Below are 12,121 nucleotides of genomic sequence, written 5' to 3'. Positions count from 1 at the left end.
AAATATACTTATTATTTCTTAATATTGTCATATCTAATTAAACAAGACTTTTACCATGGTTGTGAAATTGTTAGCAGATAATTAAGAGAAAATATGGCTCTTTTTGCACCATAAGGAGACTAATCTAAACTTACTAGCCTTGCTTTTTTTTTTTTTTTTTTTTTTTTTTGCTACTTTAAATTGCTCTTGCACTTTCTATTTAACAAAGTGGATTTTTTTTCAAATCTTTAAAACCAATTTATTTACTTTTCCTCTCAATATTTTCTGTAAGAAATCCTTTCACAAAAATGATATATTCATATCATCATTAGTATTTTATCTGCCTTCAAAATATTACATGGAGAAAGCATTTTACAGGCAGCTGTGATTCATATACAAAGGAGAACATGAGTTAATATAAAAGTACTCACAGAATAGCTGATATCTTTCAATAGTAGTCATTAAAAATATCAGTTTTAGAAGGAATATTATTTCAATAAGCAAAAGTAAGCTTTCATACTCTCTGTGGCTGTATTTTATTTAAGCATTTTATATTACATGGTGACCATAACTTAGCTGTCATAATGCACTCATTTAAGAGACAATATATTTTGGCTTTACTTTTTTTTCAATGGAATCTCTAATTGATTCACATATTCTTCTGTAGTGTTATGGAACTATATGAATTTTAGAAACTAATGCCTATTTGAGCAGGGTGTGATAGAAACCCACAAAATCTGCACATAGTTTAGTAATTTAGGAGTCAGAGAATATTTAAGGGCTCCTGGGAAATAATTCACACTATAACAAACAAAATCAGAACACATAGAGCTTTTTGTAATCCAAAAACCAGAAAATCACATCTCTTAACCAAAGGAGAAAAAAGTTTCAGCTATTAAATAGCACTACTGAAAGTTTTGAAACCTGGTATAATCATCCTAATTGGCATAGTCTGGTAGAAATAGAAATGTGCCAATTAAAAAATCATAATGCTAATTGGTGGTTCAGAAAAACACATCGTTTTCATTAATCTCAGTTTTATTACATTATTTTATTTGTAAGGTATTGCGTTTTTAAATTTCCAACATTCATAAACTAAAGCAGGTGTGGAACAAAAACGAGAGACAGGCACCCAAAGAAAGTAACCTAAACCACGCCAGCAGGGCAGAGGAGAATAAGATTTCTAATGAGCCCTGTGATGCGTCTGCAGTCATACATTTTTTGTAGTTCAGGCGGCAGGATCTAGCCTACACTAGTGTCAGGGTTTCTGTGTAATCTTCAGGTGTCATTGAATATAAATCTCAGTGAAAATCCGGCAATAGTCAAGAAATGAGCCCTTTCTTCAATTCTGAGCAACATACTGGAAAAAACATCACAAGAGTTTGAAAAGCAGATAGAGTTTCTCCCCCCTCTCCTTTGCTAGATGGAGAGAGATTTTTTTTTCCTCTTCCCTCTTACCAATCTGACAATGAAATAAAATTTTCAAACTTAAAAGATTCCTCTTTCATTTTAAGCCAGCTTACTTGATCTGGGTGTTAAGAATAGCCTCCCCTAATGGTGTCAATGTGGAAGAAGAGAAAGACTTTCTCAGAGGAAGTAGGTAGTCAGTTGCTGCTTGGGCAAAGTGTGATGTAAAGAGAGTGGGACCCTCCAGAACACTCCTCCTCTGTCTCCTGCCTCTTCCACCACATCCAGCTGCTTTTCCCTCAAACTATGGCTTGAGACTGAGGGAAAAAAAGGAACGGACCGGTAGAAGCATGTGACAAAAGCTCTATGGAAAAGTACCTTCACTACAACACCGACTCGGTAGCTCACAGCTAATTAATCCCACAATAGAATGTGACTTGGCTAGTTGTATTTTGAATGTCCTCATGTGGCCTCTCTTGACGGGACTTGCCACCAAGGGTTTTAAGCTTTCACCCTATTTAATATTCATGTCTAAAGAAGCAAGGTGCCTTGGGATATTAAGAATTTTTAAAAAATTGGTCCTTTAGGTTTAGATTATAATGGGAAATTCAACAGCTATGGCTGCTGGAGGCGAAAGGTGAACAATTCACATTCTGAGAGTAAACTGTCAACTATGTGCTGAATAAGAAAAGGCATAATGATTGGAGAGTGAAGTGACAGTTTTTGCAATTGAAAATCTAAGCAAATGGTACAAACAAGAATTTAATACTCCATAGGGTGTGGCTCCTGAGAGCAAAGTTCTTCATGATAGAAATAGCATTTCAATGAAAGAGTTAGTTTAGATGGAGGGGGTAGTATAGGACTGTTCAATGTTAATGAAACACTGACTGTTATTTTTTGGATGTGAGGTGTCCCTGAAAAGTTCAAGTGTGAGACAATGCAAGAAGATTCAGAGGAGAAATGATTGGGTTGTAAGAGTCTTAACCCAATCAGTGATTTAATCCCCTGATAGGGATTAACTGAGTGGTAACTGAAGTGGTAGGCTGGAGGAGGTAGGGATTGGGGAGTGGCTTTGAGTATATATTTGATTCTGGCGACTTTAGTCTCTCTCTCTGCTTCCTGATATAGCCTCACATCAATGGAGCTGGTCTTCTATGGACTAAGACCTCTGAAACCATGAGCCCTCAAATAAACTCTTGCTCCTCTATAATTGTGCTAGTTGGGTCCTTCAGTCAAAGCAGTGAAAAAGCTGACTAAAACATTGAGCCTTGTGTTAAAAAGCTCACTAAAACATTGAGCCTAATTTATGTTAGTCATTAGAAATATGTATCATATTTAATCAATGAGAATATGATTCAAAATTTGCTAGCAATTTTCCTCACTGATGTTCCACAGGTACTGCAGTATTTATTGCTCTAAGTATCTTCAGCCGTATCTGTGTGGTGTGCTTACATAGCATGAGAATGTACAGATGAAGACAGATAGGTCTTGTCTGAAATTCAGATTATATATACACGCACATTCAACATACACATATACATATACATACACAAATATACATATACATATAAAATATATATTTTTTAATGATGAACTTCATCAGGGAAAAGTTTTCAGAAAACTCCTGAGTGATGCTGAGGGTCACTCTTGGTGAAGAAACACTATAATGAGAAGTTAGAATGAGAAAGTGGTTATTTCCTGATTATTTTACTCCAGGGGGGAAAAATGGAAAACACTTTTTTTTTTAAATTTTTCAGTTGCACTCTCTCGTCTTTTTACTGTATTCTACATTTTCATCTAAATTTCCTCTCCTTATGTAATATTCACTTATCCACATCCATCAACTTTTGTATGATGTACATGATTATCATATTTGGTTCACCCAGTAGGTATAATATTATTTCTTTTTAAATTTCACTGATGAGAAAAATGGGAAGAAGAGAGGTTAAACAAAATGTGATTTAATACACACTGACAGTGCATACTGGTTATTGATCTTGTCATTATTGTTATTTTTTCCAATCCCATGTTCTTTCTACTATAGCACATTGCCTGAATTTATTGCCTCTATTAAAAGAGATTCATTCTACGTAAAACGAATTCTAGCTCCCAGAAAATTCTCCTTAGTCTTCATCACAGGATGATCTGACCCTGGATATAAAACAACTGCCTGAACTTTATGAAAACCAAATGTATCCCACCTTGTAACATTAGAATTTTTCTGAAATTTCCCTTTATGTTTAGATAGATGGCAATAATGATCAAATTCCTTTGGAAATAGAAAGTATAGTTCCAGTAATCCACTGTTAAAATAAAAATTCCTCTGGGAAGTTTAATACATAAATTCAATAGGTATTAAAACTTACAGCTGGGCTAATTCCCCTCATAATCTTTCATCATCTTGGCAAATAGAAGAGAGTATAGTCAATGTCTAAGAAAATCTAGACTTTAAAGTTGTAATAGCCTAATGGAACTGGAAAAATCTGTAAACTAGAAGGGTTGCTAGACTTATAATGGGCTAGGGAAACAGAGAAATATAGATTCCCCCAGACCATATATTGGTCCTGGGCATCTGAAGGAAGGAGCTGGATAAACCAAATGTAGGGTATAATGTGTGATAGGTGAAAGGTCCTAAATACAAATGCTGATTATATAATAATATGGAACATAGCTCAGGCCAAGTACATATCTGATACACAGAACCTTCAATCTCAAAGAATTGTAACATCACTTATTCGGATTTTGAACTTTATAGATAAGAAAACTGAATCTTACACTTCACTTTATATGACTAAGTGTTATGGTTTAGGTGTGGTGTCCCCCAGAAGCTCATGTGTGAGACAATGCAAGAATGTTTGGAGGAGAAATAATTATGTTATAGCCTTAAACTGATTAGTGAATTGATCCCTAATGGGATTAACTGAGTAGCAGCTGGAGGCAGCTGGGGTGTGGCTGGAGAAAATGGTTCATTGGGGGCATGTATTTTGTATCTGGAAAGTAGAGTTTCTCTCTCAGCTTTTTGATTATCATGTGAGCTGCTTCCCTCTGTCACATTCTTCTGCCATGATGTTCTGCCTCACTTTGAGCCCCAAAGAGCCGGCCTTCTATGTACTAAGACCTGAGAAAATATGAGCCCTCAAACTTTTCCTCCTCTAAAATTGTTCTGGTCAGGTCCTTTAGTCTCAACAATGAAATACCCCATTAAAACACTAAGGTTCAATTTCCTTAGCTGTAAAGTTTACAAATCAGAACAAGTGAAGTTGTGATTATTTTAGCCCAAAGGGTTTTTTTTTTTATATCAAGCAATTTCTCATTTCTGTATTGGTATCAAATCCTTGAGAATCTTCAAGTAACTGCATGACTTGTGAGCAGAGACATCAACAGCCTTTAGTGCAGGGTATCTTTCCAAGGATGTTCATACAATGAATACTTTGGAAGAATAACAATAGTGCCTAGCAGAGCAAAGGGTAGATTTTTTTTTACTATCCAGTAAAATAAAGGCTATTGCTTCCTCTGGGTAAAGATCAAGCATGTTTCTTTGCAGACTGCTATAAAAGACTCTGATTCCTTGAGCTCTGATTTCTTCACTGTAACATAAACTCTCTGCATGTGCAGTATCACTTGGATGCCTCCACTTCACTCCTGTGAGATTTGGAAGGAAGGAAAGCTGATGCAAACATGATAATGGCCATGCTACTTGCTGTGCCTGGAATAGCAACATCTTTTTTTTCTGTGATTCAGAAGTTTTGTTTCTTCTACTGGTACCAATAAAACTATTGCAGGCTAACTTGTTAACTTGCAAGTAGAGTACAATTTCAGATCTTTCACAGTTCTTGATAATACTAGAATCTTAAATCATAGAGATAATATATTTGATGATTTGCAAAAATGCACTATACAAGTGTTTGAAGCTAGCCTTAAGTACCTTCTCAGATTTCCCATGCTACATCTTTCTTTCTCTTGGGTAGTACCTTACCTAGGCTGGGTGGCCGGCCCCTGTATACCACAGAATGTGACGTACAGCCTTCTAAGCATCTGCCAAGAGGCAGGACCATGAAGCTTTCAAGTTAGTCTGAGTTAGTACCTTTTTCAATAGAAAAACTTCAGCAATATTTCTTTAAATATGTCTCCTGCCTTGTTCTCTGTCTTCTGGTATTCCTCTTACACAATTTGACAGTGTGATACAGTTTTTGAACATTTTGTTCTTTTGCTGTTGCTTTTACCATGGTTTTAATTTTTTTTTTATCTTTGCATTTCATTTGGGTAATTTCTATTGACCTATCTTAAAATTTACAATTCTCTTCCTTGTGTGAAGTCTTTGTTGTATCAATCAAAGGCATTCTCTGTTTCTGTTAATGTCACTAGGAAAGGGGTCTAAGGAGATCCCTAAAGGGGACATTAACTCAGGACAAACTAGGTCCTTGATATTCACTGTGTGTAATGGTTAATTTGAATTGTGGACTTGATTGGATTAAGAGATGCCTAAGATTCAGAGGCTTCTGGGCGTGTCAATGAGGATTTGTTTAGGAATGATTGGCATGTGGGATAGGGAACTAAAGTGGAGACCCTCCCTAAGCATGAGCAGCACTGTCCAATGGAATGGTGGCTTGGTAGTTATAAAAGTTGGAAGGACAAGGAAGCAGCAGCAGATGCAAGCTCTATTGTTCTTGAATGGGTTCTTGATTGTGGTTCCAATCACCTGACTCTTGCTTTCTCATTGTTCCAAAGTGCACTCTACCAGTAATTCTCCAGGGAGCTCCTAGAAGCCTTCAGTCTCAGGCTGGATAGGGCTGTTTATCCCTCTTATTTTGAGACTTCAGCCTCTTGGGCTATGCAACTACTGGTTCCTCCAGCTCTACAGCCTGCAGTCAGCCATTGTGGACTATCCAAATTCTGGTCCTATAAGCCAGTCTAATAAGTCCCCTTCTTATAATAATACTTCCAGTTGATTCTGTTTCTCTGAAGACCCCTGACTATACTGTGAAAAGAATTTCGGGACATGTCAGTAAGAGGCATAGGCTGGTTTATTAAGCAGAGTCAATGTTAGTACATGCTCAGAGAGAACTGACTGCAGGTGGTCAGAGGAGGGAGATATGCTGTGGCCTGGGGATTAGAGAATATTTGGGATTTTTCAGATATTCTCAAATAGGGGACCTATGTTACTTGTTTAAAGTTAGACTTGGATTCATTTACTATCAACTAGTAGGATTATCTTATGGCTATCTGGAAATGATTTTTCCTCTATCTTTGAAGCCAAATCATTTTCATTGGAGTTAAACAAAAACTAAACTATTCATTTAGTCTTTCTATATACTTACTATGTAATCTGTGTATGATTTAGGGTCAGAACTTAATAACCGTGCTGGGATGTACTCATTCGTGTGCTCAGAAACCTAGTAACCAGGATCTAGTAAACATTTAATAGCTATTTGTGCACCACTTCCTTTGAAAGTGGGGTCTTTGAACTGAGGGACAACCTGGGTAGTTCTGTTAGTTCTGTGTGCTTGTAGCTGTAGTCTGTTTAATCTCCCTATCCCTATCTCATTACTGTTTTTTTTTTTTTAATTTTGGCATTTGCTTTCAATACTTTTTACAGTCTCCGTCTCTTTATTGACATTGCCCAACTAGTCTTGTTTGCTATCTACCTTTTTTCCTTTAGAAACTTTATCATATTGCTCATAATTATCTTTAAATCCCTGATCATTCTAACATCTGTGCTATACCGGAGTATAATTCTGATGATTGCTTTGCCTCTTCAGCTTGTGTTTTTTGCTTGCCTTTGACCTACTTTTAACCTTGTAAGGGCAGAAGAAGCTGAGGTAAGTGAGCTTCCCGTGTGTAGATTTATTTATAACTTGCCCAATAATTGGGCTGTGATCAGTATCAGTATTGTTGAGGACACCAAAGTGTCCTCTAGTTACCTTGTTTGTGTCTCCCTTCTTGGTTTTGGTTCTTCCCTTGGTGTCTCCCAGCTAGACTTCCCTGTTCTTTTTCCTGAAATCTTATTAGACTGATGGTAGGATGGGAAGAGATATTCTAATGAGTCCTCAGTATTTCCTCTGCACAGAGGGTGTTTATCTTCAGGGTATGGCTTTTGCCCCAACCCTCTAGTCCCTTTTTCAGCAATGGCAGTTATCTTCCAGTTTTTCAGCCCTTAAAACTCTGTCCTCTGTGGGTTATTGTTTCTTTTCCTCCCTCTTAGGTGAACAAGGAAGCTGCAGAAGGTGGGAACTGAGCTAGCTGGGTTCTCCCAGCCAGAATGAGATTGACGGAGGCCCCCTGGCTGTCCTCTCCCCTGCAGATTAAGCATTCTGTTTGTAAATGAGAAGGGTCTTGACAATTTTCACAACTGCTACACTTCTCTATCCCTGCAGGGGTTGGCTTATGAGAGGAGCTTCCTCCAAATCCTCTTAGAGCTTGGGCAGGTTCTCAGAAGTCAACCCAATCCTGAGAGCCTCCTAGAGTGTGTTCCCAGGAGCTTTGTGGTCTCCTGCTGTGAACTAAAGCAGTTCATCAAAATTTCTAGTTTAATGTTCTCATTGATTTTTGGCACCTGATAGTCTATTCCAGGTAAGAAAATCTTGGATACAATGTCTCCCTGGAAGCATTTGTTTTCCTTGGGGTTCTATGACTGACTTTCTTGTGGGTCCAAGATAAGTTGATAATGTTGTTTGTCCATATTTTTTTGTGTTGTTGTGCGACGAGGTATGACAATTTTTTTTTAAAGAGAGAGAGAGAGAGAGAGAGAATTTTAATATTTAATTTTTCAGCGGACACAACATCTTTGTTTGTATGTGGTGCTGAGGATCGAACCTGGGCCGCACGCATGCTAGGCGAGCGCGCTACTGCTTGAGCCACATCCCCAGCCCGGTATGACAATTTTTATCCTCATTATATATCTGAGCTGATATCAGAAATCTTGCAGTGGGAAAGAAAACAAAATAAATGCTATGGTCCTCCTTTCCTCTGTAGACACTAGGATATTTCCTCTTCAATCCTCTGAGGAAGGTACATTTGCAAAGTGAATGTAACTTCTCAGAAACATTCTGTATCTCTGTGACACTGAGCAAGGTGGTAACCAATTCACCAATACATCCTGCCCTCTTGCTTTGCACTTGTTCTGCATCATTTCCAACTTCCCCTTACCTCTGCCTCCCTTAGCTCTTATCCTTAAGCAACCAGCACCTTAATCCTAGTCTCATGCTTTGGTGTCTACATGAGTTAGGTTGAAACATAAGCAGAAATATATCCATCTCATTACAAAGTATTAATATGTTGTATTTATACATATGTGTATTTAAATCAGTTTTATTGCTCTAAAATTGCAATTATTTTTATGTGTACCCTTCTCTTCTTTTTTCAACTTATCCTGATATTTATTTTATGCAAATAGGATAACATCCCCCAAATTACATTTTTATCTTCAGTGTTTGTAAATATAGACCTATCTCATTCATTTTAACAATTGCAAAATATTCTATTGTCTAGTTCCACAATATAAGCATTACTTTATTTGTGGTCTGTTGAGAGCCACAGCCAAAGGGGCCCCAGCAAACTTCCAGCTGCCAGCAAACTTCCAGCTGCCAGCTAATGATTGGCTCACAGTGGCCCCAGCAACATCTAGCTGATTGGCTCCTCTGCGGTGATGTTCATTGGGCTGTTTCCCTGCCCTTCAGACTGCCAGCTGATGATTGGCTCACAGCGGCCCCAGCAACATCTAGCTGCCCTGCCCTTCAGACTGCCAGCTGATGATTGGCTCACAGCGACCCCAGCAACATCTAGCTGATTGGCTCTTCCATGGAGCTGCTCATTGGGCTGTTTCCCTGCCCTTTCAGACCACGGAGCTGCTCATTGGGGGACTTCTTTGGCTCCGCCCACACGACCCAGCCAATCGGCCTCAAGAGCAGGAGGATTGTGGGAGGTGGGGAGGTTTGTGTGGGTGAGAGGCTTGTGGAAGCAGGGGGTGGCAGTTGGGCTCTGAGGGTTTCTTTTCCTGAGGAGCTGTTTTGCTTGGCGTTTGTAGTTCTAAAAATAAAGTTAGTTTCTTTTGACAAGTGGCTCCTGAATTGTGCCCAGCCAGACTGCGGCATTTGGTGGCTCGCACGGGGAGCGACTGAGGGTAAGTTAACTGCTCGCCCCTGAGGGCAGGGCGAGAGGATGGGTAGCCATTCTAAGATTCCTCTTTTGTTTTGCTTCATTTTTGTTTTAAGTTGCCTGTCCCTGGAGATGAGTGAGACGGAAGAAAAACCTCTCACAACTGAGGAAAAACTATTTGTGTGTGAGGAACAGATAGGGAGAAAGGACGGATGCACATGTCAGGAGGATAGAAAGGCTGATATAATGAATTATTGTTCCAACTTTATTTCATTCTTTCTCGGTTTGGTTTGGTGTTATCTTGCTGGGTTGTATTATAGTAGAAATACGGGATCAGCAATTAGTAAAAAACAAACCGAAAGAGTGTTAAGTAAATTGTTAGAGCAAGGAGGCTTCCCAATAAAATCAAGAGCAGTCAGGGCATACGTTGATATAATACAAAAATATAGTCCATGGCTTTTTAAGGAGGAGTTGTTAGATATATCACAATGGAACCATCATGGTGAGGATTTAAAAAGAATAGAAAAGAACAACCCAGGGACTCTGCCAGTTGGCACATTGCCATTGTGGATGAACGTATCTGGTTTGCTTAGTCCAAAGCCTTCAGATCAGACAAAGGTAGAGGAAGGAGAAGACATATTGATTCAAGTAAAAGAGGTCTCTCAAGTTAGTCAGAAAGAGGAAAAGATTCAAGTACGAGAGAAGGTCTTTCGAGCTAGTGAGACAGAGGAAGGAAGTTTAGAGCAGAAAAAGCCATCAGGGGAAAAGTTACAACAGGAGACTGCTAATAACACCTTTGTATCAGAGAGCGAAAGTCTCCAACCAACAGCACCACCTCTACAGGAGACTGCTACTAACAGCATTCTATCACCAGAGGGCATAAGTATCCAATCAACAGCACCACCTCCACATGCTAAGAGACTCCCAACCCCCGCAGTTGATAGTTGGGATCCTGAGACAGGATCTCAAGTATGCCCTGTATTTGAGGTAGGAGGGCAGCGAATTTACCAGGGTTTAAATTTCAAAACAATGAAGGAGCTAAAAGAGGCTGTAACAACCTATGGTCCTCAAGCACCCTTCACTGTAAGCTTGGTCGAATCCATTACCAACTTAAACATGACACCAGTAGATTGGGCTAATATTTGTAAAGCTGTGCTAAATGGAGTACAATACCTGTTATGGAAGGTTGCCAATGAGGAATTTTGCAAGGAGACGGCTAGGCGAAATGCAGCAGCTGGTTATCCTCAGAGAAATCTAGATATGTTGTTAGGAAAGGGACCTTATGAGGATCGGCAGCAACAACTTGCATATGATCCTGGCGTATACTCACAAATTGCTGTAGAGGCGATTAGGGCATGGAAGACTTTACAAGGACATGGAGGTTTACAAGGTCAATTATCTAAGATAATACAAGGAGCTAATGAACCTTATGCTGAATTTGTAGATAGGCTTATTCAAACAGCTACCAGAGTTTTTGAGAATACAGAACAAGCAATGCCATTAATAAAACAACTGGCTTATGACCAAGCGAATCGTTGGTGCAGAGATATCATTAGACCATGGAAACAGGAAGATTTAAACACATATATTAAATTATGTAGAGACAATAATGAACAAGAGCAAGTCATGGCAGCTGCAGTAAAACAGGCTTCAGATGCCAGAGACATTAATTAACAAGGGCAAATTGTGGCAGCTGCAGTAAAACAGGCTTTAGATGCCAGAGACATTAATGAACAAGGGCAAATTGTGGCAGCTGCAGTAAAACAGGCTTTAGATTCCAGGCCAAGAACATGCTACAATTGTGAACAAACAGGACATTTTAAAAGGAATTGCCCCATAGGAGGAGGGTTTAACAAAACTAGGTATCAAAGGAGTAGAATACCAGGTATTTGCCCACAATGTCTCCCGTAGAGGGAGACATTGGGCTAATGAATGCCATTCTCAAACCACCATAGAGGGTACTCCATTATATTGGGCTAATGAATGCCATTCTCAAACCCCCATAGAGGGTACTCCATTGTCAAAAAAAAAACAAGGACAAGGTGTTTATCCACAATATCATGGACAAAGGCATCGGGCTCCGTTGCCAAAAAATGGACAGGGGGCCCCAATGCTCCAGGGCCCCAAACCACAAATATATGGAGCACTGGAGGAAATCAGCAACCCCAGCAACCCCATCAGGGTAGTGCCCAGGACATCAGATCCCTCATCAGACAAACCAGAGGGAGCGCAGGGTTGGACATCTGCGCCTCCACCAAATCAGTACTAACTCCAGAGATGGGAGTTCAAATCATTCCCACAGGGGTGAAAGGACCTCTTCCCAAAGGAACAGTAGGCTTATTATTGGGACGCAGCTCTTCTACTCTAAAAGGACTTTTGATAAGTCCTGGGGTAATTGATCCCGATTATGAAGGTGAAATAAAAATTATAGCCATTTCTCCAAAGGGTATATCAATAATTTCACCAGGAGATAGAATAGCACAGTTACTAATAATACCAAGCCTACATGATAAATTTTCCAGTCATGCTGTAGAAAGAGGTTCCAAGGGATTAGGCTCCACAGGTGTAGATTGGGCTATGCTTTCTTTAAATTTAGATTCTCGCCCCATGCTAAAACTAAATATTCAAGGACATGAATTTA

The sequence above is a fragment of the Urocitellus parryii genome, chromosome 3 (genome assembly GCF_045843805.1).
Source record: "Urocitellus parryii isolate mUroPar1 chromosome 3, mUroPar1.hap1, whole genome shotgun sequence".
NCBI classification, from domain to species: domain Eukaryota; kingdom Metazoa; phylum Chordata; class Mammalia; order Rodentia; family Sciuridae; genus Urocitellus; species Urocitellus parryii.
Note: the sequence above shows the minus strand (reverse complement) of the source record.